Source organism: Jaculus jaculus, chromosome 4 (assembly GCF_020740685.1).
Source record: "Jaculus jaculus isolate mJacJac1 chromosome 4, mJacJac1.mat.Y.cur, whole genome shotgun sequence".
NCBI lineage: Eukaryota > Metazoa > Chordata > Mammalia > Rodentia > Dipodidae > Jaculus > Jaculus jaculus.
This window is the reverse complement of record NC_059105.1, coordinates 59,445,135-59,470,405: the sequence shown is the minus strand read 5'-3', so window position 1 is coordinate 59,470,405 and position 25,271 is coordinate 59,445,135. Positions and strand designations below refer to the sequence as shown.

Sequence of the window (25,271 nt, the reverse complement as noted above, 5' to 3'; positions counted from 1 at the left end):
CATGCTGGAGCTTGGTGCAAAGTCTGCAGAGGTTTATCACCAGAAGAGGAATTCTATCACCTGGAGAGTGACACAGTGCTGTTTTCAGACATTTGGCCATGTCATTAGCTCGCACTGATTCCACATAGGGTAGATATTTCATTGCCTTTATCAGAAGAGGCATGGAGGTGAGACAGCAAGAGACAAAAGTCTTTGTGGTTATCTGCATGGCATGATGAAATTTCCTTGAATTGATGTGTCACAGCCCAAGACCTGGCTAACTAATAGCTCACCCCCCCCTATCCTACTAGACAGCTGGGGGCAAATCCAGCAGACAACGGCCACAGTCATAGCCTGGGATAGTGTAAGAACTGATGAAGGCAAAATGTGCAGTCGTGATCCTCGGCATCAACACAAGCAAAGTATTTGGACACAATGTTTCATTTCCTATAGCCACTGGCAGAACCCAAAGATCAAAAGCCACACCTGATTTTAACCACGTAGCAGAGTCCCTAGAAATGTTCACATAAGTCTGACTTTATGTCTTCAAAGTTCCTATTTTCTCCCAAGATTTTTACCAGATGAGGGAAACATGGCAAAACCATCTAATTAAACAGATTGCCTTCAAAAGAATCGATAATCAAAATAGGATAAAATTACTTTCCAGAGTATATGAGTTGCTTTTTTTTTTTTTTTGAGGCAGGGTCTCACTCTAGCTCAGGCTAACCTGTAATCACCCTTAGCCTAAATTGACCTTTAACTCACAGTGATTCTCCTACTTCAGCCTCTCAAGTGCTCTGCGGGGATTACAGGCATGAGCCACCATGCCTGGCTTAAATTACATCAAGAAACAACATGTTTTGGGATGAATGACCTCTCTGTATAAAAAGATGCAATTCAATGACTTATCTGAAAATAATATTGATAAAAAGAGATCAATTATTCAAAATGTCTGTAATATAGAGAAAATAAGACATTTGTTTTACTTTTTTAGAGGAGTAACCAAACACATTGCTTTATATTTAGAAGTCCACTTAAAAAGGTGTCTAGAGACTGGAGAGGAAACACAATATTTTAAAATACAGCTAACATACTACATAAAGATATGTTTACACTATTTCTCAATCATGGGCTCACTGTGTACCATGTAGACCAGAAACAACTATCTCTTTCAACACAAACAAATGGTAAATAAAACAAACATGCAATCCCAGCAAGACTGTCCTGATACTGTTTTTGAAGAGAAACGCCACATATATATGTCTGAAGATGGAGATAAATCTAAATGTTACCATGTGGAAGCCTCTCTGGCCATTGACTCCTAGCCCATTGTCATCGTAACATGTTTATGAAGTAGTGTTAAAGTTAAAAACAAGGGGGTAGGCCTTGAAAATTATGGTGAGTGTAAGGTATATTTTGCTAGTGAAAAGTGATTTCACATCAATGCTATTTGAATTTTAACTGTCCTCTCCAAGGTGTAATGTACTAAAAGCACCTTAGCATGGTGCTATTGGAAGGTGGGTCAATCTTTATGAGGTGGAGTCTAGTGAGAGGTCTTTGGGAGATACCGTAGAAGAAGACTGCTATTTCCATGATATGGTGAATCATGACAAGTCCAAAGCTATGGGACCACCATCATGGACTGAGACCCTCCCCTCCAACTGTGAGCCAAACAAATCCTTTTTCTTAAGGGATCCCAGGTATTTGATGATAGTGATGGTGAGCAAATGACTGAAGTAATGATCTCTCTTTTCTAAATCCATAGAAGACTAAAAATTAGCTGAATTCAGAACTGGAGGAAGACTGGTACAGACAAGTCCACAGATGACTGTGAGCTATGTCAGGTGATGCCACCAGATATGGGCAGTCCCTGACAGCACGTCAAAGGCAGAGGCATACTCTCATAGCATTTCCATAAGAGCCAACAGATTGTCCTTGCTAGACCTAGCAGACACACATGCATCTGGAGTGCGTTTGCAGTGGCTTAGAGGCCCTGGCGTGCCCATTCTTTTTCTATCTTTCTCTGTCTCCCCTCTCATAAATAAATGAAATGTTTAAAAAAATGAAAAAGAAAAGCAAGTACTTAAAAAAAAAAGCCATGGTTGGGGGAATTGCTTAGTGGTTAAGGTGCTTGCTTGTCAAGTCAAAGGACCTAAGTTCAATTCCCCATAACCCACATAAGCCAGATACACAAAGTGGTGTATGAGTCTGGAGTTTGTTTGCAGTGGCTAGAGACCCTGATGCTCTCTCTCCCTCTCTCCTCCCCCTCTCTCTCTGTCTCTCTCTCTCAAATAAATAAATAAAAATTAGTTTTAAAATCCAAACTATGTTGAGAACATGACAGAAGGTAGAGCTGAGCATGATGCACCAAAAGGGCACATCTATCCATGACTGCCCCAGTTAAATACTACATGGAGGGCTGGAGTGATGGTCCAGGCAGCTAAGAGGGCTTCCTGCTAGGGCCTGAGACTGCTGGAGTTCAAATCTCCAGCAAAACAACTGGGTGTGGCCAGACACACCTGTGACCCTACTCCCAAAGAGGAACAAAGAATGGAGAATCATAGGAGGTTGACCACCTCCCTAATGAGTAAAAGGGGACTGTGGCTCAAAACAAGATGGGGTAGAAGTGTGATATAACAGCTCACCTGACTTTCCCATCCAGCCTCACCGGTGAGTGGGCATATGCAACACCACGAGTGCACATACATGTGCATACAACACACACACAAAATTAAATACTACAGTGAATGATGCCCAGGGCGAGTTTCAGACCATGTGTGCTGGCTAGTGTCTGTCCCCAGGTCTTTTCTCTATCCTTGTTCCGGGATGTGGTGTGGGAGAGGACAGCACGCTCCTCCGCACTGCAGCACTTGTGGCTTCAAGTTACACTCAGCCAATGGGAGAAAGGAGGACAGAGGAAGAGGGAACTGGGATGTTTCTTCCAGTTTCCCCGCTTGTCTTCCTTCTGGCACTAGCTTCTTTCCAGAAGAACATTCAGCTTTGAGCAAACTTAACAGACTGGAGTCCTCCCTCCTCTCTTTTCCCTTTCAGGACCGGAGAGGCTTATGTATGGTCAATACGTACTGCCAAATCTGTGGTGAACATCTGTGTCTCTTTGAAATATACCACCAACATCTCTGCATGCAGGCCCCTCATCAAATTTTGTCTCAAAATATAAACTGCTTTTGCCTTGGGTGTTCAGTCAGATCTGTGTCCAATATATTGGAGTAAGTTCAGGCTCTGCTATTTTTTTTTTAGGAGATTTAGAAGCAATATAACAGGCACACATCAATTATCAAACCCGAGCATCTCTATTTCCTCCAGTTTTACAGTACCCTAAATGACCCAAGAGAGCTGTAAGGAAAGAAAAACCAGAGCTAATATGTGACCACACATGGCAAGTATTTTCTCATTTCAACAAATACCCCAGCTAGTAAGCAAGTTGAGATGATCAGGTCTTTCTCTACATTACCTAGGCCACTTCAGTCTGTCTAAATGAAAAACAATTGGCTGTTTCTCCACAAATCCAAAGATGAACAGAATTACAAGCAGTTTTTAAAGAGAATGTTCATGGATCTGGTTCTATTAACTTGTGACTAGACTACAGACTGGGATCTTTAGGATCTTGGTTGAGTAACATAGGTGTAAACAGAATTAAGAGCTAGAGTTGTGGTCATGATGTCACCACCACAGAGAGATTGGAGCCTGTCACCTGGTTCAAGGCGCTTGGCCACCTATCTGGAGCAGAGGTAAGCAGAGTAAATGATGGGAAGACAATTGTGTTCTGATTCCAACTCTGCCAGATGAGGCATCTTGAATATATCATTTCTCCTGTCTTAAATACATAGGCATGAAGAATACCATATTAATTCTTCATGATGTTATGGTTTCAAGTTCAAGTATGTAAGGACTACTCTAGCCTAATGGGAACAATGTTTTTAAATTTCCAGGTTGGGTGAAATTGTTTCACTGCTCAATTCTCAAAGGAGCTCTATTCCAAATCTCTCCATTTCTGCTAAAACTGTTGCCTTCTGTTATTTTTTAAATTTCATAGGTTCTCCCATATGAATGACAAAGGGTAGAATTGAAGCAATTATGCATGCATTAGAGGATGTCTAGTGTGTATCCAAACTTCCACACTATCATTTAGTAAGTTTTTAATCCAACTTTTCAGTCTAGTGGCCTCCCCCAAAGACCTCTGGGAGTATAAAATTTAAAGCAGATAGGGAAAGAATATGTGTCAATATATTTTATTATAAATAAGGCCCCTTGGTTTCTTATATGATTTGGATATTCAGTTTTGGTATACAGGAAAACTGTTCTCAGCTTCCTGGAAAGCTAGGAAGGGTATAGAGTATTGTATCATCAGTTCCCTTTGAATTCTACTACTTGCCTTTGTTCAATAAATGTGTTGTCTGCATAAAATATTCTCTTAACTTTGCTACTTGAACTCTCATGTTTTCTACTGTTAAGGAAAAGAACATGTCATGTAGTCATACTGTGGCACACAGAACACATCTCCATGGCTGGTAATCATTAAATAGTGTCTCTCACATAAAAGTAGAGCCATGGTTGAGGAGATGAGTTTCCAGAGAAGAAGATAAGCTTAGTAGACAAATGAGAATACATTACCCACATCACAGCTGCTTTTCTATGACCCACATCTCAATGCTTATAATTAAAGTACCCTTCCTTCCCTGTTGGGTTTTCATCTGCAGAAGTGAGTATTCATCTCACAAAGCAAAAGAAAACTAGCCTAGAAACAATGTTGGCAGGTGAGAGTTTCAGGAGGATAGCACAAAAGCAGAACAAGTATGCAAGAAAAAAAAGTAGAGTGAGAGAGAGAGGGAGAGGGAGAGAATAGGGAGGCAATTACAGACACACATTGTAAGGAAGTAAAATCTTCCAGAGCACTGCTTCAGTACTGACATTCACTCAGGTCCATGTGAATTCTGGTATTTCCAATACACACTACTTCCTTTCAAATGAACTTCTCCATGCTGCAATTCCGTGTATGCCAGTGAGTATCTAAGGCCAAATTCCCCCTTTACAGATTTTGAGAATGTCAACATTCTCGGCCAAAGATATGGAAGATATGAGCATTTCATGACACGTAGTTCTCATGGTATAAAGGGAAATGAAACCACATCACAGCCAATGCAGTATAATGCATAAAGAAAACATGTCTCAAGAGACCCACAGGACAATGAATCATTGTACACCCAACAGAAAGTCCACTGGATTTGGAGATGTTAAAAGTTTAATTATATTCTATTTTGGGTTTAAATTATGTCAACGGGTGTGGTGATTGACTTTATAGGATAGTAGGTATTTATCTTTCTTTTATCAGGAATATTAACATTTCTCCTAGCAGAACCTCTGTCCTTCAAGAATAATAATAGTTTTACCCTTTAGATCTAAATTTCTACTTTTATGGGTTTCAGAGCCCAGACTGGACAGATTGCTCAGTGGTTAAAGGTACTTGTTTGCAAAGCCTAGTGGCCCAGGTTCAATTCCCCATTTCCCACACAAAACAAGACTCATAAAGTGTCTAGAGACTGCTCACAGCAGCAGGGGACCCTGGCATGCCCCTCCCCCTAACTCTCTCAAATCAATAAATAAATATGACACATTTTCAAAGCCCATAATTAATATAAAGTAATTCATGCCAAGTACCAGCATGAGGAAGTTTTAATATCAATTAATTTGATGAATCCTTTTGAACTCTAGAATTCTGCCAGGTGGACATTGTGGTCCTCAAGTAAACTGAAGACAAGAAGAGGCCTAGGCTTAAAGAGGCCAAGAGATTCGCCAGGCACCACAGACCAAATAAGAAGTGGAAACGTGATTCGTATCCATATACATCTTGCTTTCAAATCCTTCCCTTTGCTTCCTCTTAGAATTAAAAAGTACACCAAGCTCTCTATGTCTCAATTGGTAATTATATTTTATGAAAAGCTGAATTCTGGATTTGACTTCATGTCATCATATCAGTCTTTTCATACTAAAAGCATTTAGAAACAAATTGGGAAAAATTCACATTCTACAGGCATACAGTTTCTTCTTCCTTCACACACCTATCCTTGGCAGGTTAGTTTCATCATGTCCCACCTGCCTAGAAAGTGTTTCTTAAGTCATCTCCCATGAAAATTTTACTCCTACAGTCATATGTCTATAGATACATATGGGTATGTGTCATGTGTACTTTATACAGATTAAAGTAGGATTTTCTAATCCTTACAATGATTTTTTTTTTTTTTGGCCCAATGGAAGGAATGTGGATGTATATTCTAGAGATTTTACCTCTTCATTCCTCCAAAATATCACAACCCACCAGTTCACTATTGCTCATAATTGCACAGGATTGGCGTTGCTGATTTGCAGCTCGAAGGTTTTTTCCGTTAAAAGCAAACGGATGGAAAGTGTTGAGCCACCGTGAATCATTTGCAACTTGGCATGAATAGCTGAAGATCAGAAGGCATTTTGATAGGGGAAAGGAGGAGAACGGAGGGAGCAGGGACGGGAGGAACGGGAGCTGGTGCTGGGATGCCTGCATCACACGGTGCCTCAGTCTAGTCCTGGGGAGCACACGAACACAGTCACTGTTGTCAGCAAGGACGCCGGCGTCCACTCAGTGAACAAGAAATCTTAGTCATAAGCCATCTTCGTGACCACTGCCCTATTGATTGTTGTGTAAATATTAGGTTTCCTGCCTGTGAAGAAATTTGCTGTTTGGTCTCTTTCAGGCCTGTTTGCATGTTCCTAACTGCTAGGTGGCCAAGAATAAGGGCGTTTATGTAATGTTCCAAAGAAACTGCTCCACACCATGGCTCATTTTAACCAAGGTATGAATAGAAGACAGAGATGAATTCACAAATACTTCTTTCACATGCACTGTAAAATACGTTTTACCCCCAGAGGTCAAAAATGGTCTTAACCATTGAAGTAATTATAACTCACAAGTATAATTTAGAGTTAGCTCTGGTTGACTCTAAATTTACACAGAGAAGTAATTCACTCATCTTGTTGGAAAACTGATATAAATAACTTCATAAAACTCAGAAAGTTTCAGTAGTCTTAGAAACTGTGGTGAATCCAAAGTGAAAGCACCAGTTGATAATTTACTGACGCGACAACTGTGTTTCTCATGGTTGCTGACTTATAGGCTGAAGTACTAAGATGATCACTCCATAAGCATTATCTGTTTCTTCCTTACACCAAGCTCTCTATGTCTCCTCATTCACATAGGAAATGAATGCAGAAAGCACAGGCGATGTTCCTGACACTCCCTAGAAGTGGAGGAGAAGGGAATTCAGCTTCCTGTCTCCTCAGGCTCACTCACCACCTCATTCACACCGAGGTGATTGGGAACAGACTTCTAATTTTCATCAGGCAGATAAAATATTGGGCAAATGAGTAAGTCAAGAATATAGCATGAAAATATTTTGAATTTTTCATGTAACAAGTAACTTTAAAGATGATGTCAACTGCAGGATCCCTTTCAAAAGTGTCCATGAGGTGAGTATTGGCCATCATTTCCTGACGTTGGTGGCTGTGAAGCATACACATGTGCAGAACCTTGGTAAATGATGAGCAAATTGGTGGCTACTTTATGGAAACATTGGCGTTCCTTCCAAAAGCTCAGGCCATTTTCCTGTATCCTCCACATTGATGACTTCCCATCAGGGAACATTCCCATGTGAAAGGATGGCCCATATTTAAATTTCTAATGTATCTTATATACATATGTGTAGAATCTTTAATGTGATAGGAAAATAGAAATTAGTGGGCAGAGTGGAAGAGAAAAAAGGAAGAGAAAAAAATTAAGAAATCGCTTGGTAAGGGTAGTAACATCCATTAGGAGTGACTTTGACAAGCTGGGATCAAAACATGAGCCTCCTCATTCTTAACCCAACTCCTTTCTTCATGTATTGTGCACTTTACCATGCAGAATTAACTCTCAAACAGATCACTGATGATAGGCTTTCTCTGTGTTGATCAAATATGTAAATTATTTAAACATTTTGACACCAGAATAAAAAGTGAGTGAGAAATAAAGTTTACTATATTCCAAGTGTGTTATCAAACACCCATAGTAGTGACATGATTAATAACTCCAGGACAAAGATTAGAATAGTTCTGATAAATGAGGTCATGCACACAACTGCAGAAGTCATAACAACCACAAGAGAAGATGCTTTCACCTCGTTTCTTGGAGATTTCAGATGTTTATGTAGCATTATTATCTGGAAAATTCATCAACTCATTGTGCATTTACAGATGTTCTATATTAGGAAAATGTTTGATTTCCAAATAAAAATTCCAAGCTGTGAAGTTCAGGCCGTGTTTTACAATATTAATTTGACACTGAATGGAGCATTTAAAAATGTTTATGTAGCTTCCAGTGAAATTTTTATTTAATTATCCCTTTCTATCCAGTGGGAAAATCTCCTGTAACAGTTCTTTGACAATTTTTATCAGGCATCTATTAAGACTAATGTATGATGATGTCATATTTAAAAATATATCACATAAAGTTGAACATGGTTAAAATATGAAACATTAGAGCTATTCTTTTTAGCATTATACTATTTGAAATTAATTTTAATGTTGACAATGAAAGCATTTCAGCTATTTTAAATATTTAAAAGTAACCATGAAGAACCAGTCCTTTCTAAAAATGTATCAGCATTTTAACAATATTTTAAAAAGAAGTTATGTTAACATTTATATTTTGTGGACTCTGGTCCCTAACAACAATAGATGAAATCCTAAAGTGTTTTGCTCATCCTAATGGAAAGAAAGATGTACAGGTCAAAAACTAACTATGAATGCATCCTGACATTCATTTCCAAATTGTCAAATCTTGCCACCTAAAATTTGGTAGGATAAATACAACTAAATATAGCATTGTCTAGCACTGCTTGAATCTGCACAACTCTAGAAAAGTAAAAGGAAATCTACCTACATAGATATTATCTGTGTTTTAGAATGACATAGTTATTGCCTTTCACTTTAGAATGCATCTAGCATTGTGAGCTGTTACTTACCTAGAAGCATGTTTCTCAGCGGTAGTCTATTCAGCCCGCGTGTAATTTCTGCACAGTAAATGTATCAAGAGCTGCAAAGCACAGACCTGCCTCGAGTTTTATTACAGTCCAAGCCTTCACAAACTCTTCCTTGTAGTCCAAGTCTGCTGGAGCACTGCCCAGCTGCACTCCCTGCCTGGTACCTGCCTCACCTAAATAGCGCACTGACTGTGGGGAATGGAGCCTCCTCAGCCTATGAAACAAACAAACAAAAAAAAAAAAAAAAAAAAAAAAAACAATGGTGGAAAGGTAGGTTTCTCCTCTAGGGTCTGAGATGTATAACCTTCTTCTTACCATTCTTTTTTTTCCGAGGTAGGGTCTCACTCTGGCCCAGGCATACCTGTTAATCACTGTGTAGTCTCAGGGTGGCCTTGAACTCACAGGGATCCTGCTGCCTCTGCTTCCCAAGTGCTGGGATTAAAGGTGTGAGACACCATGCCTGGCTTTGAGATGTGTATTATTCATTGATCATGATGTTTCTTTAAAATTCCAAATAATGTTTTCTACTCAATCCGCAAAGAAAAACCTTTAAACATTTGCAAATAAGCTTGTAAAGCCATTATTTTTAAAATGCAGTTCTTAATAGAACCTCTTTTCTCCCCAGTAGTTCTCTCCCTCTGCCCAGAATTTAAAATACATTTCAGTTTACTACAAACTGAAACAAAAAAAAATTTGCCACAAAAGAAACTCTGTTTACAAGAAAAATCAGATATTAAAATTATGTCATTTGCCAAGAAAAATGCAAATGACATTTATTATTCACTGCTATAAGCTTAGACCTCCAATGGAGTTTCTGTTTCATAATGGATTATTTGTTTGACACCAATATAAAGATAATTATTTCTGAAACTGGTTTCTTCTTATTTAAGAATAAGCCTAACTACTTTAACATAATAAGGACAATGCAGGGGATATGTGATAGAAGACCATCAAATCTGCTCTTATTTTCCCCCTATAGGCTGTACTAACAATTTACAAAAGGACAGTATGTTTGGGCCCAAAGGAAGCACACAGAAGATGCCATCAGCCAGTACAATGGCCAGTGGGTGAATATGATGCCCGAGACTGTCTTCTAGCCCAGTAAATAAACTGAACTGTCCAAATATTACATATGTTACCAATTGTCTTTTATTTTATTATTTTAATTATTTTTGCTTATTTATTTGAAAGCGACAGACAGAAAGAGACAGAGGCAGAGAGAGAAAGAGAGAGAGAGAGAGAGAGAGAGAGAGAGAAATATTGAGAATGGGCACGCCAGGGCCTCCAGCCACTGCAAACAAACTCCAGATGCATGCACCCCCTTGTGCATCTGGCTAATGTGGGTCCTAGGGAATCAAGCCTTGAACCAGGGTCCTTAGGCTTCACAGCCAAGTGCTTAACCGCTAAGCCACCTCTCCAGCCCCCATATGTCTTTTAAATTATCCTTCAGCAACAGGACCTTCACATATCATAAAATCAAAGAATAGTAGTTCAGCAGGATCTGGTTCCTGTTTCTATGGTGCTTGACACCATACTGGAGGATCCAAGGTTATTTTTGTTTTGCTTTGTTTTGTTTTCTGAGGTAGGTTCTTGCTCTAGCCCAGGCTGGCCTAGAATTCACTATATAGTCTCAGAGTGTCCTCGAACTCACAGCTATCCTTCTACCTCTGACTCCCGAGTGCTTGGATTAAAGGTGTGTGTTTCCATGCCCTGCCAGGATTCAAGTTTTAAATTAGTAGTTACTTTTATTTTAAAAGCAAAGGGGGGAGTTAAAAGTGGGAAAACTAAGGGAGAAAAAGTCTTTTAAGAGCACATACAGGAAATATTGTAAAGGTAAAAGGTACTATCCAGTTGCAAAGGGACTGTGGGCGGAGCAATGAAGAGAGTGTAATTTGGAATGGGCAAAAGGAAACAGAAAGCTAAGGCCATTTGCCATTATAAAAATGCAAGCTATGTGCCACTCCAAGGGGTGGCATAAAGTCTTAGACTAGGTAAACCAAATACCAATTAGAAGTAGAGAAGCATGTGCTCATATTGATAAGAATCTCTGTGGAAATGGGTTGTGATACCCCATTCATTTTAACCACATGATCCTCTCTTCAATGAATGGGGATTCCCTGGAGGGCTTACTTTAAAAGGCAGCTTGACTCTCCCCACAGGTTCTGATTCAGTCTGTCTGCAGTGGGCCTGAGAATACAAATGCACAAGTTCCCAAGCGTGATGTCTAATTTTAGGTCGTCAGCTTGGCTGGCAAAGCATTATTTCTGGGCATGCCTGTGAGGGCATTTCAGAGGACGGTGCGTGTGAGTTGAAGTACTGAGTGGGGATCATCTGCTTCCAGTGTGGGCAGGACTCATGTGATTGGCTGGAGGTTCAGACAGAACAAAACGACAGAGGAAGGATGAATTAGCTTTCTGTCTCTCTTGAAGCTGAAACTGCCTTTTAATCTGACCCTTGGACATTTCTGGTCTGGACTCTGAGACATGGACCACCCTATCCCCTCCTCAGTTCAGCGAATCTCATCATTAGCTTCTCTGCTTCTGGGGTCTTTGAATATGGATTGAGCCATGCTTTTGCTTCTCCTAGTTCTGTGGCATGGTTGATTGACAATGATCCTCCCTTCCTCCTGACCCAGACTCCTGGCCTCTAAGACTGTGAGAATAAATTTCTGTTGTCTGAACCATCAAGTCCATGTCCTTTGATATACCAATCTTAACAAACTAACGTAGCTTCCTTTCCAGGAGCTTAGTGTTAGGAGCGTACACTCCTAAGAGGAATTTGAGAACTGATGGCCACTCACTGTCTAAAATTTGAGCAACAGTTTGGAAGGTTAGGCAGGATATAGGTTTGTAGGGATTGTCCTTTCATCACATTAGCTATGAATGTCTACTTAAGTGGCCCTCATCCTCAAAATGACTAGCAATGTTTTCCAGTGTGCTTTTGTTTTGTTTTGTTTTTTGAGGGAGGGTCTCGCTCTGGCCAAGGTTGACCTGGAACTCACTATGTAGTCTCAAAGTGGCCTTGAATTCATGGTGCTCTTCTCCCTCTGGCTCCCTAATGCTGGATTAAAGGTGTGCGCCACCACGCCTGGCCTAGCTATGTTTTTCTATATTGACTTTACTTTTGTTTCTTATGTGTATTTTCTTTTGTTTTTATATTTTATTTATTTTTGAGAGATAGAGAGCAGAGAAAGAGGCAGATAGAGAGAGTGGGCAAGCCAGAGCCTCTAGCCATTGCAGACAAACTCCAGATGCAAGTGCCACCTTGTATACCTTGCTTATGTGGGTATTGGGGAATTTAATCTGGGTCCTTAGGCTTTGCAGCCAAGTACCTTAACCACCAAGCAACCTCTCCAGCCCTGTATTTTCCTTTACCAATATTTGCTTTTATGTTTGATAAAATCTGCTTCCTAACTTAACAGTCTGTGTCTGTGTGCATGTACGTGCCTGCCAGGGCACACGTGTGTTGGTCAGTTCTCATCTCTCCACTTCATTTTGAGGCAAGGTTTCTCTCTTGGATTTGGCTCAGCTGCTTAAATGCAGCACCCCCTGTGAGCTTCCAGAAAATTCTCTGATTTCTGCCACCTTCCATCTCACAACTAATGTGCTGAATTACAGATACCCGCCAGGGCATTTTGCTTTTTTTTCTTCTTTTACCTGCAATCTAGAGGTCTGACTCAAGTATGAAAGTGTGAGCAACAACTGCTTTATGCACTGAGCAATCCCCCCAGCCCTGCTTCTTCTCATTTTTAAGATGTATGCATGGATCATTTCCATCCAATTTTTGCTGCTTAATGTTAAAAACCATTTAATAACATAGTATTAATAGGAAGTGTTCCCTTCCATTAACCTTCCCATAATTTATTGTGTTTACTTTTTTCTTCTTGCTCCTTACACAATGGCTACAAAAAAAAAAAAAATCCTGAGATTAGGAAATGACAAGGTATCTTTTGATTCTGTGTATTGAAAAAAATGTTTTTTGGGCTGGAGAGATAGCTTATCAGTTCAGGTGATTGCCTGCAAAGCCTAAGGACTCATGTCAACTCTCCAGGTTCCATGGTGTAAGCCAGATGCACAGTGATGTAAACATGAAAGGTCGTCCATGGGCACAAGGGGGCACACACATCTGGAGTTTGATTGCAGTGGTTGGAGGCCCTGGCATGCCAATTCTCTCTCTTTCACTCTCTCACTCTTGCTGTCTCATATTTTTAAAAAAAAGGTCAGTTTGTTGGGCTTGTTTCAAAAACATTTTTTTTTTTTCTGTTTCTTCATGGTGTATTGAAACAAGGGGAAAGGGAGAAAGGAGAAAGAGAAAGGAAATAATTTTTTCTCTTTTTCCAATATGCTTGTGTGCAGGGTGTGTGTGTGTATGCATGTGATTGTGTATGTGTGTGTGCATGCAGATGTGTTTGCATATATATGTAGAGGAACATCATCCATCTTTTTTATTTTTTGAAACAAGATGAGCTCATTGGCCAGGAACTTATAATCCAGTCAGGCTAGAATGGCAGGCCAGAGATTGAAAGCATGTCCTGCCAGTACTGAGAATTTACCTCATCCCCTCATGCTTGCATGCAAGCAATTTACCTAGGGAGAAACCTGTCCTAACCTCCCCAGTCTCCATTTTGCTTCTCTTTGCTCTTGTTGTTGTTTTACCTTTTGGAAGATGTTTACCTTTTCTTCCCCTATCCCCTACGGTGGAGAATGAAAGTATCTGAGGAGGAGTATTACTTTGATGTGATGGTTAATATTCATTGTTATCTGGGTTTAGGATCACCATGGAAACACACCTCTGGGTGTGTCTATGAGGGTGTGTCAGTTAAACCTTCCAGAAAGGTTTAAGTGAGGAGGCAAAATCTACCCTGAATGTGGGTGACATATCCAGTGCACTAGGGTTCTAGCATAACTAAAAGGAAAAGGCAGGCTGACCATCCGCATTTCTCTTTCTGTGTCCTGAATATGAACATGTGACCAGCTGCCTCATACTCTTGCTATCATGTCTTCCTTCACTGTGATCGACTATGTCCCTCATAACCGCAGCCCAAAGTTATAAGTACCCTAGCCCATTAAGCTGCTTCTTGTGTGTGTCTTGTCATAACAACAAGAAAGGTAATTAATACACTGGGATTATATGATCAGTTCAGATTTTTTTCTCTCATGCTAAATATCAAATTCTAGTACATTTTACCCATTAATTCAAGAGTCTCCATAGTGCCTAAAATATATGCAAAATTATTTAGCAGCACTCATTTTTTAATACTTAGTACTTGAGTTTTACTTAAGATTACCTAACTGCATTGAATACTATTATTTCTCTGGTGAGATTATGCTGAACTGAAGAAAAATTGCCACCTAATCAGCTTTTCAATTTTCCACAAGTGCAATTCTTTATAGATGAAAGATAATTGCTATTAACTAGGTTGGCACTTATTTCAATAGAGTGCACATTTAGAAAGCATATGATCTCTGAGTTTAGGAGTCCAGATTATACATAGAAAAGAGAAAGACCAAAAAGAAACAATTAAAGTTGCTCCATTCAGATGTTCATTACATTATGTATAATCACAAACAGAGGGAAGCAGTCTAAATGTTTAATAGCAGAAAATGAGGTATATCTGTGTCATTAAATATTACAAATAATGTTTAATGAGATAAGCAGGTACCATGTAACAAATAGGGGAAACAAAGTAGAACATGGTACAAAATAGAGGTCAAGTAGAAAATATGCAAAATATATGTGTGTGCACTAACAAAATATGTTATATGTTTATAGAATATGTTACAGTACTTTTCACTCTTTCTTATGTTATTACTGGTTTTTCCTTATAATATGAATGTGAAAATTAACTCATTTTAAAAACATAATTGGACAATGAAAACTCAGTGTTTTGTTGGGGGCAGACAGTACTTTTCACTCTTTCTTATGTTATTACTGTTTTTCCCTTATAGTATGAATGTGAAAATTAACTCATTTTAAAAAACGTAATGGGACAGATTTGACTATTTAAAGAAAAACTTCGATAGTTAATGAAAATGGCTGCTTTAAATAACCACTCTACAAGCTTTTGCTAGGTGTTTGAGAACTTAGCTATGATTTCAGTTTCATCTAGGCCCTTGTGATCCTCTGAGGTGACTCTAGCAGGGCTGTAGATCTGGTCAAGCACGTGGCCCAAGGCCACGCAGCAGGCTTCCAGGGATTACAGTCACAATGCTAATGCACAGGAAGTAGTAAGAAATAAACAAGAAAAAAGGGGGATGCAGCTAATGGCAATAGAATATTTATAGCGACACTGAGCCATAAATCCCCACAACTCCTCAGGGGCTGAATCTCTTCACCTGTACTCTGTGCATTACTGCATCTGCACAGATGAGCCCTGGGGCTTGCAGAGAGCAGATGGTGAGAATCCAGCTCTGGGATTGGCTAACCTGCATGAATTTTTTCTTCCCTAAGGCATTAAATCTTTTTAACTACTATGGTAACATTGCCATTATATCCAAGCATTTAACTTATACAAAGGCAATAATTTATATGCTGGGACGATCTGGCTCCCTGGAAACCTTTTATAACCAGTGCCTCATTAACCTATTTATTCTTTATCAATGCCAGCAAATTTCTATAATATCACATCATACAATTGATACAGTTCAGACACATCGGCTCTCGGCACAAGCGGACACATTGAAAGCATTATCACGTCACCAGTGTGAGCACATGACAGTACCAGCTATGGCCCTACACTGTACAGCAGATGTTCCTATCACACTGTGGGTTCATTTGTAGCAATTCTAAGTTAGCTATATCAGGTGTCTCAATGAGGTTAAATGGAAAGTGTTATTATTTTGGTTTTCCCTTTTTTAAAAGAACTGCCAGGGGATTTTCCAGTTCTGGAGTCCCCTCCTCACTGCACACACAATCTGTTCTCTCTGCTTTTTTTTTTTTTTTTTTTTTTTTTTACCGCTTACTTTTTCCTTTCTTTTATATTTAAGTTATTTATTAGAGAGAAAGAGGCAGAGAGAGGGAGGAAAAAAAAAGAGAGGAAATGGATATGCCAGGGCTTCCAACCACTGCAAACAAACTCCAGATGCATGTGCAACCTTGTATACTGGGGAACCAAACCTGAGTCCTTAGGCTTCTCAGGCAAACACCTTAACCACTAAGCCATCTTGGACTAACTGAAAACACTGGTAAATCCATTCAATGTAACCTTCAAGACCTATGAAGGCATGATTCCCTATCCCCATTCATGTCAACAGGAAATGATGGATCTCAAGCTATTTATTATTACATTCCTACCTTTGGTTAACATCACTAAGAGTCCTTAAGTATAAGTGTACCAGCATAACTGCAGCGGGCATAAGAATCCTGTAGAGCCCGAGCTTAAAACTCTGCTATGTGCAACAGTAAAGGTTTTGTGAATACACATCAGTGACACGAACTCAGTAATGTCCCTTCAAGGGGAACATGATGATTTAGGTTGCTATAGTTATATTTTCATAACCTGAGGCAGAACATACTAGTATTAAAATAGGTATAGTAGCTTTTCGTTTTCTCAAATGTAATTTGGCAAAAACAATAAAAGGGGCTGGAAAGATGGCTGAGAGGTTAAGGCATTTGCCTTCGAAGCCAAAGGATCCAGGTTTGATGCCCCAGGACACACATAAGCAAGGTGCACACGTGTCTGGAGTTTTGTTTGCGGTGGCTAAAGGCCCTGGAATGCCCATTCTCTTTCTGTCTGTCTCTCTTCTATCTCTCTCTGTGCTTGCAAATAAATAAATAAAATAAAGATTTGTAAAAAATTATAAAAACAATAAAAGACTAAAACAAGTGGACTTCTCATTATATTAGTTGAGACTTACTGGTACGCTTAATGAGATATAGTTTGGGTATAAATAAGCATATAAAGTTGCTATGTATAACAACTTAGGCATACTGTGATTTAGCAATTGAATTTATTACAAAATAGCTTAGTTAAAACATAGTACCTATATTTTCATATATGTATTCATATGAATAATGACATAAGAATGTGATGGTTTTATATTATTCTAATAACAGGGATAATGCTGGTGTCAACTTAGAGTGGTATTGATATCTTCAAGTAACAATCCTTTTGGGGACTGGGTTTCACTTTTCTATTGATATTATTTTTACTTAAGATTCATTTCCCCTCACAAACAAAAATTTTCTTGCTTTCTTGTCCTACAGAACAGACCAAATACGTGCCTCCTGTCATAGATACCTACTGTCAACATATGTTGTAATTTGACGTTAGAGTCAGAGTTAGGTTGAAAAATCTATTTGCCCTAGAAAATATACTAAATATGATTTTCTTTCTTTGGATATAGTCAAATAACTACAGCTTTCTGCAAAGTTAGACCTATTTAGTTCTTAGCATCTCCAATTAAAGGAAATAGAATAAAATCTTTGGTTTTTATTTTTTTATGAGCAACATAAGGCATAATTCAATCATACTTGTATATGTTATGAAATCAATACTGATCATACATTTGAAACAAATTACTGTAAAAAATAAGCAAGTCATTAGAAAAATTGTGTCTACAAATAAACTTATTTAAAGTTTTCTTTTTATTTAAATGGTTTAAAAAATTATTGTTGAAAACAAAAATATAAATCATTTTGTTTTAAATATTCAGAATTTCTAAAGAATATGAAAATTATTTGAAAACATATCTGTGTGTAATAAAAGCCAATTAGAAATAAATGTGCATATAGGGGTTGAAGGGATGGCTTAGCAGTTAAGATGCCTGCTTGCAAAGCCAGAAGATCTAGGTTCAATTCCCCAGGACCTACATAAGCCAAATGCACAAGGTGGCACATGTGTCTGTAGTCCCTTTGCAGTGGCTAGAGGCCCTGGAATATCCATCCTCTGTGTGTGTGTGTGTGTGTGTGTGTGTGTGTGTCTTTCACTTTCTCAAATACATAAATAAAACTAAAATAGAAATATATGTGCATATATAATCACCTGTATGTATACTATATATTACATATATTAATAATGTTATGCTTATATATGTTAAGGAAGTGATATGCTTATATATAGAGTTAAGGTTTTAAACAACCATATACTAAGCCATTTTGCTTTACCTTTAAGAACATAAACTATTATTTCAGTTACACTAATCAGCAAGATTTTACTTAGGGTAAGAAATATTTCACTGGAATGTGTGCTGTAGTGAATGACAATGTAATTCTTTTCATATTTTCTTATAAGAGTAGCCAAACTTCACCCCACAGACATATAAAATTCTTATTTGTAAACTTAAAATAAAATTTTTAAAGCACTAATGGGTTTGTTTACTCTCAAGATCTAGTTAGAATAGGTACTTTAATGCAAGGCTAACAGTACCATACCAGATTTTACTAAGGCTAAGTGCACTGGAGTAAAAACTTCTGAAATATACCTTTAGAAATACATGTATACAGTTTTCCCTCCTCTGATTTTGAGGTGTCAAGTATGCCATAAATATATCAGTAATATATTTGTTCTAAGATGATTCACATATACAAATTATAGACCATTATGCTATGGAAAAGATGAGCAATATTCTGTCCAGGGGAAGGTCTTTGTTTTGAAGTAGAGAAGGTAGGCTGAAGAAAAGATTGAACAAAGAGACATGCTGAAATATTGAAGATCATATAGTCACAAAATCTCAAAAATTTAAAATACCGTCTCTCAAACCAGCTCATTTTATGAATGAAGAAGCTGAGACTCTGGGGGGTGGGGACAAATTATTTTGTCTATTTCTACCTCGACGGTTCAGTAAGAATATCTAATATTCTTAATTCTCTGAATCTTTGCATTTTCATTCTGCACAGCTTCTCCCAGGTACTGAGGTACAACAAACGCTGCTCCAGTGACACTCACTGACTTAGAGCCATGTTTCCTCATGCTTATCCAGGGCTCTTCACTTATTCCCAGACTCTGTCACCCTAAGGGATAATCTCCATAAGAATGGACTCCAAGTCTGATAAAAAATGCCTTCGCGCTTTGTTGTTTTAATTTTCCCTAGAGTCACTGATCCTATTCAATTGAAAAAAAAAAAAAAAAAAACTATCTTATCTCTTCATAAAAAAAACCTCCCTTGTCTTTTTTTTTATGTGTTTTTCAAGTGTATATCAAAACATATATTATGATTCTTATAACAATTAACATATTTGGAATATACTGATATGATTCAATTGGATGGATACTTATTGCATTTCTATGCACTGCCCCCCCCCCCCCAGGCAGATGCATTGCTCTGCTATTCTTACTCTGTTCAGTCTTGGGTTCCTCCATCAACATTCAGCAGCTATTATACTATGATTGGAGTGAATGATTTAGAGAAGCAATATCTACACAGTATCAAATGAACTTCAAGTAGCAACAGTAACTTAGGAAGACTGTTGACATGGGATTCTGCCCACCAGTTAGTATCCTGCAGGAACTGTGTACTTACATGTGCTGTGATTTTAGCTAGAAAACCCTTGGGACATCTCAGTTTGTAATTAAGGTGGAATGAGAGGTATGTTTGCTGGGATTGCTAGCACATAGCTCTTTTTGTCTAATGTGACCCATCTCTACAATCACATGACCTCATCTAATTCTAGCCATGGATGAAAAGACCAGGTATAAACAACTGACTTAGGAATTCACTGGAAACAAGTGATCAGTACCATGGTTTTAAACAATATGCCAATTGGTCTCTCAGACTTGGGAAGATAGGGAGCCAATGAAGTTGGTTATGGTGAAGGACAGTTCACTAAAGAGAGTAGAACAGGGCTGGAGAGATGGCACAGTGGTTAAGGCACTTGCTTTCAAAGCCTGACTGCCTAAGTTTGATTCCTCAGTACCCACATAAAGCCAGATGCACAAAGTGGCACATGTACCTGGGGTTCATTTGCAGCAGATGGAGGCCCTGGCATGCCCACTTTCTCTGTTTCCTTTTTTCTCTACATCTCTCTGCTAGCAAATAAATAAATAAAAGTATTTTTTTAAAAAGAGTAGAATAGAACATTAAGTGCTGAGAAAGCAAAAGGGCCAAGATTACTCAAAGTAAAGACTGATTCTGAAAGAAAGATGGCTCCCTGTGGTGCTCTGGATCTTTGACACCAGTAGCCACAAGTCCCAACTGGTTTCAGTGACTGGCCATGGATTTCCCAAGACTCAGTGCTGTATTCTCACAGCACTGCTTTCCTACATTAGCCCGAGCCTGTTCTTTGCAACCACACAAATCTTGATCAGGAGAAATGGCTATACATGTATCTGTGCTTAGAATTTTAACCACTAGACAAAAAAGGGAAAGTAAGTCACATGGTATGGTGTTCATGTACCCTGAGCCTCTGAAGGGTTACCCTACACGTAAATGAGTGTGGGAACTATGTCGTTACCATCAATGGTACGGTGACGCTTCAGAAGTTAACTTACATAACCTGATAACTATAGAATCTCACCAGGTTTACAAAAGGAATAATATCACATTTTTCTTATTTTCAACCTCAAAATAGGTTTTGTCATGCTCATACATCTACCTCAGTTCTTCCCTTTTTCATATCAAAGTCACTGGAAAACAGAAAGGTGTCATGTTCTGATATCATTCCTTGTCAATGTACTTTCTGGTTATATCTCCCAGCCAATTTTTCTCCTAAGATAATATATTCATAGGGAGTTCAATCTAATTATTCTTTGACACTTCTCAAGCTGAAGAATTGGAGAAAAATACATTTTTCTTTGCTTTAATTTAATTTGCAAAAATTTGGTAAAAGTCATTTGCTTTGCATGTTTATCTTGTTATAGTTGCTGTAATAAACAGTTATTTTCTTTCTTTTTGCATGTTTTATTTCTATTGAGAGCAGCCTCTATAATGTATTGCTACCATCTCACAAGGCTGACAGAAAATAAGAGTGTAATTCTTTGTAATGTAAAGAGAACGTCACTTTCGGTCTGGGTAAATGCTTGAACTTCAGGGATTTGCTAAAATGTCGGAGTAGGCATTGCTCAGAAATGGTGCTGAGCTTATCTAAAGGCACATTGCCATGTCTTGGGTTTTCCAACTCGACAGAAAATAAATATTTCAGACAGAAGAAATAATGTGGAACTCTTGAGACAAATTAAAAAAACTAGAAAGCAGAAAGAAAGATAAAAGTGTACTAAAATGAATGTGAAGGTTCAGGCTTCAAGTGTAAATGACCGGGACAAATTTGGGTGATGACTCAAAATTGCAAAGAGAGAAAAGAAAGCACTACAAAGAAAGAATTGCTCTAAATGTTTACTTTCTATGGCCACAATTATTACTGTTGTTAACATTGTTTTTCACAGAGAAAAAAAAAATGAAGCACAGAGACTAAGTAAGTTACTAACCCTTAAGTTACACAGCCAGGCAGCCGAGGAGCTAGACTTTCCCAACGGGAGTTCTGGCCCTGCAGCCGAAAGCCTTAACCCTACACTTCCTTCTCTGAAACCATGAAACAGGTATTCAGTGATTCAGTGACTTCACAATGGTGCAAAGCATTATTAGGTAGAAATTGTACGACAAATTTTGATCTTTAAAAAAAAAAAAAAAACAGTGGTATGCAGTATAATCCTCTCTCAGTATGCCTTGGCAGTGGGCACGTATCAGCCAGCTATCATGAGGACAAACAGCAGTGATCTATCTGGTGCTGAGTGCCTTTCCTCAGATGTGTGAGGGTACATGAAGTGCACTTTCAATTTCTGATATTTCTAACTCAATAAAGACTTATTTGTATCTAGGCCCATTATAAGTGAAGATGCATCTGTCTTTTCATAATCTCCAGGTGATGCTAAAGTACAGAGTGACAAGGCCCAGGTCACCTGGCTGCTCAGGAGTGGCCTAGTCAGAAGCAGTTTTCAAGCAGCTTGCCTTTTTCCTCCACATAAATAGCTCCCATCTTTGGAAAACCAATATGCAAAAAAAAAAAAAAAAAAAGTGTGCTAATGAGAAGCTGATAAACATTTTCCAGCTTCCACTTATTAAATATTGTAACACTAGTATTATTAACATACTGGAGCCTCTGCTCTGCATGTTAGGCACTTTTTATATAATACATAGTCCTCCTGAGAGTAGAATTTAGATAAAATGTTTTTTTTTTTTTTTCCAGGTAGGGTCTCACTCTAGCCTTAATTCAGTATGCAGTCTCAGGGTGGCCTCAAACTCACAGCGATCCTCCTCCTCAGCCACCTTCCTTTTCACATTGTCTCACTGAACCTGAACCAGATTTTTGGTCAGACTGGCCAACCAGCAAGCCCACCCCAGTGATTCTCCAGTATCCATTTCTCACAGGACCTAGGTAATGGGTACGTATGACCATGGCCAGTTATTAAGAGTTATGAGTATTGAGAACTAAAACTCAAGGTATAAACCAGGCTCTGCATTCTTATCCACTGAATCAACTCCTCATCCCTGAGCCCATTTTTGTAGTGCACACAGCCAACGGGGACACTTTTGTACATAAATTTTACTTTCTCAAGATTGAGAAGTTCTGTTTATTTTTAATTTTTTATAGTTTTTTTTTTTACCATTTCAAACATGTATGCAGTGTATTCTGATCACATCCACACCCCCATTATCCTCTATTTTTTACCACTCACAAGCGTTACTATGTGTACATGCTGCAGATGAGTAATATTTCCATCTGGTTATACTCATATTGCCTCTCCACTACCCCAATCACACTAAAGGTTTCCTCAGTGGAGTTATTAGTATTCACTGTGGAGTCATGAATGCACCAGTCACTGAGGGGTGATGCAGCAAGCTCAACACAGAACAAGACTTATCACACCACTGCCAACGCCCAGGGACCATTGTGAAAGGTAGCGTAGAAGTCGTGCAAGCCACAGGGTGGGAAGAATTGTGGTGAAGAATGAGAAGTTCTGATTCCACTCTCCAGGGTAAATCCAGCCTTTGCTGTGAGTAGTAGAGGTGACAAGTGTAGACTCTGAGGTCAGCAAACCTGCCTTGAGACCTGGATAACCTACCTACCTCAGGTCTCTATGACACTGGGGAAGTCACTCTGTCCAAGCTCCACCTGTTGGCAGGATGCAGTCCGTTATGACACCGGAAGCACTGACAACAGCACCGGTGCACTGCACATGTTCAGTGAGTGTCGGCTTCTGCTTTCATAAGAAAGCACATTCACCTATGAAACCCTTGGGCATGTGAGATGGTTCTGTTAGCTTCTTAACATCCCAAGAGCATACATTCAAGCTTTCTCAAGTGTCCTCAAGCTTTCCTAATGTTCTATTCTGCTTGAGTTCAACACAAAAAAACTACTTCCAAGTTTTCAGATTAGCCGGCATCAGGGAAACAGCCTCATTCCTCTTGAGTGCGAGAAGGACGCTCAATTACTAATGAATGGGAAGCAGAAGTAAGAATTACAGAGAGACAAACAAAAACGCATGCCCTACTCATTTTGCAAACATGAGAAAGAATGTTCAGGAAAGGGGAAGTTATGTGATCATCCAACAAAGCAATGAGTCAGCTACCTAAACAGAAGCCAAACCTATAGCCCAAGATGATGGATACAGAGATGACCCCAAAGGCAGTGCAGAAATCATCAGGACTGCTACTCCGCTTCAGGCCCAGAAATGAAGGGGCTGGGAGTCAAACAAGGTGCCGTCTGTGCCTGTGGGACCTCGCGGTTTGTTCTCTAGCCTGTGCTTCCCGCATGCCACCCTGCACTACTTACCTGCTGGTGTGGCAGGTGCTGTGTCCAGCCAAGTCAGCAGGGTTCTGCATACCACCACCTAGATTTCAAAGGACCCCGGAGCATCTTAAGATGAAGGTAATGGTAATGCCCAGTAGAGCTGGAGGCGCTAGGCTTATGGGTATTCAGCTAGAGAGAGATATAAGAACCAGACTAGAAGTGGAGCAGTTGTAAATGATCCATGCTTCGCAAAGCATTCTGAACAGAGCCACCTGGGACCTGGGATTCAGTCTCTTGCCCACTGTGTCGAGGAAGTGAGACCAAAGCTCCAGTAGGTCTGGAATTCAGGGCTTCAATCCAGAGATTATTTTTGAACCTTAAGGATTTTCATTTGTGGAAGATCTCTCCTTCCTTCTTTTTCTTGCTTCATATTTTTTCTTTTCTCTGTCGTGGGATCATCTGTCCTATATCTGGTTTTGATCTGTTACTTTTTGAATTCACTGTTTCACCATTGCATTTTGGAAGCAAAAACTTGTATGATTTAACTCAAACTAAACTCAAATCTAGAGAAGAATTTGCTTGGATGAAACATGCCTTGAGTCTCATACATATCTGGCTTAGATGACATTTTAAATGAAACTGGACTTTTGATTTCAAAGAAAAAGCTAAGATTTGAGGGGCTATTAGGATGGAAGGACATAGATTTGATTAACATGAATTGGGGAGTCCAGGGATGGAATGCTATATTCTAAAGGTTTGTGCCTAAATTGATGTTCGATTCCTAAATTCATGCTAAAGGATAACCCTAATGGGAAGCCATTTGGAGGTGGGCCCTTGAGAGAGATTAGGTTACAGAAGTAAAACCCTCATGAAAAAGTTCAGTGCCTTTAGGAGAGGCCAGAGAAGCTCCTCACTCCTCCTACCACAAGAGAACACTGAAGTGGGCTAATTTTTTTAAAATTATTTATTTATTTATTTGACAGAGAGGGGTGGGGGGAGAGAGAATGAGCACACCAGGGCTTCCAGTCACTGCAAACAAACTCCAGACACGTGCATTCCCTTGTGCATCTGGCTAACGTGGGTCCAGTGAATCAAACCTGGGTCCTTTGGCTTTGCAGGCAAATGCCTTAACTTTTAAGTCATCCCTCCAGCCTTGAAGTAGGCTTTTATGAGACATGAAATCAGCTGGCCCCTAGAACTTCCCAGCTTTCAGAAATACATTATCTTTTATTTATTACAGACACAGTTGGATATATTTGTATTGTAGCAGTCCAAATGGATTAGGGTAGCTGTACTTCCATGGCTTCACTGAGGATAGGTCCCAGTGTCGGTGTCCTAATACCCTTGATCTGACAGAGGAATGTAAGCAAGATCCAAGGTTCTGAAATGGGAAGTATGAAGATGAAAGATATATTCTTTTATTAGGAGTATGAGAGAACATGTGCAGTCTTTTTCTTTCAAAGGGTTAAAAAGATAGAGAAACTCAATGCTGGAAGGACACTATTCTGTGAGAAGCATCATTTCCTAAGTCAGTCTTCCTTGAGACCAAAATAGTCAGGT

At 39.1% G+C, this 25,271-nt stretch overlaps 1 protein-coding gene across 2 annotated transcripts in view; it reads right to left on the bottom strand.

The window, feature by feature from the left end:
- Znf385b (zinc finger protein 385B) overlaps positions 1–25,271 on the bottom strand; it is a 294,054-nt gene that overhangs the window by 188,491 nt on the left and 80,292 nt on the right. The window lies entirely within an intron of this gene.